The following is a 6,240-nucleotide window of genomic DNA, read 5'->3' as shown; positions in this document are numbered from 1 at the left end:
CAAACATTCAGATATCAGAAAACAGGACAAAATATTTCGACGGTTATAAATGAAAAGTCATGATTTAACGGTCATTTTAATTCCGATTTTGATCATTTTTTGCAGCAACATTTGTTGACCCTATATGAATACAATGACTGAATTTGATCTTCAATTTAAGATTTTTACACTAGGGGATACCACATAAACGTTAAGTTATATTTTGACAAATGTATGAACAAAATTTTGAGTTTTTGGTGAATATATGATTTTGATAGCACGCGCAGTCTACAAAACTAGTTTCAGTCATCCAGCCATCAAAATTGTTTTTTTACATTTCGAGATCTTGGACAGGAAAAATCGGCCAAAAAAAAAATTCAGAGATTAAGGAACGGGGTAAAACTTTTCGACGGTTCGAAATAAAAAGTGATGATTGAACGGTTAGTTGAACTCCGATGTTGATGATTTTTTGCACCAACAGTCCTACACTCCATATGAATACAATGAACTACTTCGATCGCCAATTTGAAATATATATGTGTATAATATATATATATATATATGTGTGTGTGTATTATACTATTACGTTACCTAATATATATTTGCGCGACGAAGTTATTCTGATCGTCGCGCAAATACACCATACGCGACGCATATTTATTCGTCGCGAAAACAATTGCGACGAGGTTTGTTCGTCGCGCAAAATTTACGCGACGCATTTTATGCGTCGCGTATTGTATTTTTGCGCAACGATAAAGTACTTCGTCGCGCAAGGATTTGGCGCCATAACTCCCCCTTTAATTCAAATTGTGTATGCTTTGTATTTTTGGGAAAGGTTTTGTATTCATCATTTTTTATGCTTTGTATTTTTTGGAAAGGCTTTGTATTTCTTCATCAAAACCAAACTAAATTGATAATTAAGATTTGAATCGACCGATTTTATCGGTTTGACTAGATTGATGCCACTAATCATGAACCAAAGTGAAGAAAAATAAGTGACACACAGATAATATTGGAGAAATAACTTATATTTTTTGTTTAAACATGAAGAAATAACTATATCTCAAAAGAAAAAAATAATAATTGAAGAGGCCTTAAGGCATGAATAAATAAATAAATAAAAACCAATCAACAAGCATGGGGTCGTAATCAGTACTGACTAAAGTATTGACATTCCAATGAAGTTTGTGATGAAATATGGAGAATGAATACACAACTACATATGGACAACTACATATATTCAAAGATTTGTATTACACAAAATGAATACACTAACATAATAAATTTACAAATAAATTCATTATTCATCATCTGAACTATAATAACTTTCGTTATCGCCGCTATCATCACTCTCGGTCTCCCAATCTTCTTCCTCCTCCTCCTCTATAACTGCATCTTCGGCGTTGCTAGGGCCCACTGCAACATCGTATCGGGGAAGATCACCGAGGTCAATTGTAATTGACTGAATCGGTATTTCGATTGAAGACACTCCTTCTATTTGAAACGGTTCTTGTATAACATTTGTATCTCGAAGTGTTTCCGCATCATTTTCCATTGAAGATTCTAAACGTTGGTCAGCCACATTGTCGACGTCGTTGTCACTTTGGTCTAGTTCTGGTATATCATACACGTTCCTATGATCCATCTTCTGCACAACTTTCCACCCGCTCCCGGCTTTAGGGTCATCTAGATACACAATTTGGGACGCCATGTTTGCCAAAATGTACGGGTCGTCATCATACCAAGTTCTGTTAATGTTCACAGACAGTTCTCCATGGTCGATTTTAACACTTGCCGCCCTATTTGGGTTGGTATCGAACCATCGACACTTAAACATGATGACTTGGTATCGATCTTTGTAAAGCAATTGCACGACAGTTGTCAGTTTGCCATAAAAATCAATGTCCGTACTTTCGCCTCCCCCTGGGACATGGACACCGCTGTTTTGCGTACACAACTTGTCATCTCGTGCGGCCCCCAAAAATTTGACGCCGTTAACATTACAACCCGAGAACAATTCAGCGCGAATTGGGCCGAACGCCAAGTTATATAACTCATCACTGAAAGTGGGGGAATTCGATGATTTCAATTTATTCACCTAATAGTATACAAAACCATTGACATGTTAGTCTGACAAAATTAAATACTACAATTTATATTTGTCAATTACAAAACACTTATAACTTACAGAATCAAAAAACCATTGTGGAAATAATTCACGGTGTTTCCGGGCAACCAAATGTGATGGATGTTCTCGCTTCATCATCTTTTCATGCTCATCTAAGTAGGCCATTATCTCATCACAATTGTTCAGTACGAACCAATGCGCTACCTCCATGTCATTTCTAGAAAACGACTCTCCTCGTCCAAGATCTCCAAATGGTCGTGCGCTTTGGGCAAAAACAGAAAGTTTTTCATTTCTCATACCTCCGTCATTATTACGTTGAGGACGATTGAAAACCGTCTCCACATCTTTTAAATACATTCCACAGAAAGTAAGCGACTCATATTGAACCCAAGCCTCTATAATTGATCCTTCGGGCTTTGCCCTGTTGCGTATACTTTTTTTCAGCTCTCCGAGAAGCCTGCCAAAATAAAACGATATGATACAAATTAGCAAAGTGTCGATAATGATGCATACACAAATGATAAAGATTATATACCTTTCTATTGGATACATCCAGCGATAGTTGACAGGACCAGCAAGCAATGCCTCTTCTGGCAAGTGAACCATCACGCGCATCATACTTGTAAAGAAAGCTGGAGGAAATATCATCTCAAACTTGCATAGGACTTGGACAATGTCATGGCGCAACTGAAACATGTCTGTCCTTCGCAATGTTTTTGCCGTCAGTTGGGAAAAAAATCTGATAACAACATGATTGGCTTCACCACATCTTCCGGCAGTAGGTGTCGAATACCCACAGGAAGTAGGCGTTGCATAAACACATGGCAGTCATGGCTCTTAAGTCCAGAAAATTTACCCCCATCGACATTCACGCAACGTGCGATATTAGAAGCATACCCATCGGGAAATTTGACAGACGATACAAACTTTAGAAACTCTTTTTGGTCATTCGGTTTCATAGAAAAGAATGCAAGATCCCTTCTAGCTTTATCACTGTCCCTATTCATCCATAAACCCCTTCGTATGCCCATTCTTTCCAAATCAAGACGAGCTTTGATCGTGTCCTTCGCCTTCCCCTCGATATCTAGAATCGTGCCCACCAATGTGTCGAATACATTTTTCTCAACATGCATCACATCTAGATTGTGCCTCAATTTCAGTTTCGACCAATATGGGAGCTCAAAAAACATAGGCTTGTGCGCCCAGTTCAAATGTGTAGAAGGTCTGGTCCGACTCACTGTTTTTCCGAACGGAGCAAAATCCAAACGGTTCAGCTGTTCCAAGATCTCATCACCGGACCATTCTCTAGGTCTGAGGCGACGCTCTGTGTTCCCGTCGAACTCTTTATCTTTTTCCCGCCATTCGTGGTCCCATGGCAACCATCTCCGATGACCAAGGTAACAAACTTTTCCTGCGTGCCAACCAGAAGTTACATCTTCCTTGCATACAGGACATGCCATATAACCCTTTGTGCTCCACCCAGAAACCATTGCATATGCTGGGAAATCATTCACAGTCCACATAACTGCTGCCCGCAAAGTGAACATCCTCCCAGTTGATTTATCGTACGTGCGAACACCGTTTGTCCATAAATCCTTCAGCTCATCAACCAGAGGCCTTAAGTACACATCAATTGACCTGCCAGAATCCTCAGTTATCAAAACAGTCATCATCATGTATTCTTTTTTCATGCATTTCCAAGGCGGCAAATTATATGGGAATGCTAAAATCGGCCAAGTGCTGTGGTGTTGGTTTAGAACCCCATACGGATTGAATCCGTCAGTGGCAAGTCCCAATCTAACATTTCGGGGATCAGCAGCAAACTCGGGGAACGTTCGATCGAACTCTTTCCATGCCTCCCCATCTGCAGGATGCCGCATCACATCATCGTCTACCCGTTTTTCCTTATGCCATCTCATGTCTGTGGCAGTATGCGTCGACATATACAATCTCTGCAACCTAGGTTTAAGGGGCAGATAACGCATCACTTTTTGTGGTATCTTAGTCGTTCTATTCTGGGATGTCATTTTGAACCTCGACTCATTGCATATAGGGCATGTATCCAACGTTTCATGCTCTTTGTAGAATAACATGCAATTGTTTTTGCAAGCGTGGATTTTTTCATAACCCAATCCAAGACCATGCAACACCTTCTGTGCATGTTTATGGTCTTTCGGCAAACAATTGTCCGTCGGAAGCATTCTCTTGAAAACCCCCAAAAAGTAATCGAAACACAAGTTCGACATACGATACTTTATTTTTTCCGTGCATTAGCTCCACAATGGCAGTGAGAACGGAAAAATTCTCGCACCCCGGGTATAACTCTTGGTTGGCATTTTTTAACAGTTTTTCATACTGTTCAAACTCCGCACTGTCTATTGGTGTAGGCACGTCATCTTCCCCTTCCTGATTGATGTTGGTCGATGCGAATGGAAAAGCATCCTGTATAATACCCATGACTTGATCATTAGGATCCACAATAGGTTCAACATTGTCCACTCTTGGGGCATTTGAAGACGAAGCATGGTCTACTTGTTTGCCGTGAAGGTTCCAAATGCTATATGTTTCAATCATTCCATTCCTTACTAAATGAAATCCAACATTTTCAATTGTCTCAAACAACGTGTTGTTACACCTCCTACAAGGACAACGGATTCTAGTTGCACCCGGGTTGTGTCTACGTGCAAACTCAATAAAATCCTCGATTCCATCCAAGTATTCGTCTGCGCATCTATTCGGGTTCTGTATCCACCTTCTGCTCATAATTCCTGAAACCACAATCACGACACAACAATCACAACAACTTCATACGAAGTTATAATGTCACCTTATGCCTCCGGTAAGGGCCCTATCCCATTCGGGAATGCATAGTCCTGTCTCGTAACCTACGGCTACATGAGATTAGATTTCGACGTGGATTAATTTCGGCAGCATCTCGACACAGCTCTTGAAGTGGGCATAGGTATAAATACCTACGTACCACCCGAAGAACGTACCGAGATGACACCGAAATCTCCACAATCGAAACCTAATCCTGTAGCCGAAGATTATGTGACAACACTATGCATTACCAAACTGTCCAAATAATGGGACAATTCAAGAATTAATTGGACCGCAGTCATGCCTTACGCATCCATGCACGAAATCCAACTAATCTCGAACGGAAAACTACGTGTTACTAAACATAAAAATAAAAGTACGAAGTTAATTTCAATTAACTTCGTACATCACAACACATTGTGCTACGTCACGCACAATTTCACAACATTATAAACATATAACTTCACAAAAAAAATACAAACATAACAAACAAACTTTTACAATAACATACCTTCTCAATCGTTCTCCACCAATCACTAATCACAAATATCCCTAACGAGAACAAAATTAATAGCATTAGTACGAATTTACATTAATACATTTAAACTAACGACAAAAAATACATACCTAATAAACATACAGAATTCACAGCAGAGCAGCAGCAGGGAGGGAGAATGAGAGAGTGGCAGAATGCAATTTTTGCATTCTGCCTCTGCAATGGCAGATACAAATATGGAGAAGAAGGACTTTGCGCGACGAAGAGGAAAATTCGTCGCGCAAAACGCCGTCGCGAAAACCCATTTTTCCGTCGCACAAAACAACATTTCCGTCGCGCAATCACGTGTCGACATCTGCTTTTTTGCGCGACGAAAAAAATTATTCGTCGCACAAAATTCCGTCGCGCATAAAAAATCCGGCGTCGCGCAAAGTTTAACTTTCGTCGCGCAAATAAAACTATTTCGTCGCGCAAGAACGCACCGCTATTAAACTTTACGCGACGACGGCACTTCCGTTGCGCAAAAACCCACCTGCATATTGGCGCCAAAAATAAGTTTCCCCCGTTTTCTTACGCGACGGTTGATTTTTTCGTCGCGCTAAGTTGTCTTTTGAGACGAAAACTCTCGTCGCGCAAAATGTTTTTACCGCCATAAAAGGAGCCAATTTTGTGTCCATCTTTGCGCGACGAATATCAGGAATTGTCGCGCAAGATTGTTATGCGCGACGATCTCTGTCGTCGCGCAAGATTTTGTCGCCAACAACATAGACGAACCACCTTTGCGCGATGAAATTTATTTACGTCGCGCATGGACTCT

The sequence above is a fragment of the Prunus dulcis genome, chromosome 4 (assembly GCF_902201215.1).
Source record: "Prunus dulcis chromosome 4, ALMONDv2, whole genome shotgun sequence".
Classification (NCBI taxonomy): Eukaryota; Viridiplantae; Streptophyta; class Magnoliopsida; order Rosales; family Rosaceae; genus Prunus; species Prunus dulcis.
The sequence above is the reverse complement of the archived record's forward strand: the minus strand, read 5'-3'. Positions refer to the sequence as shown.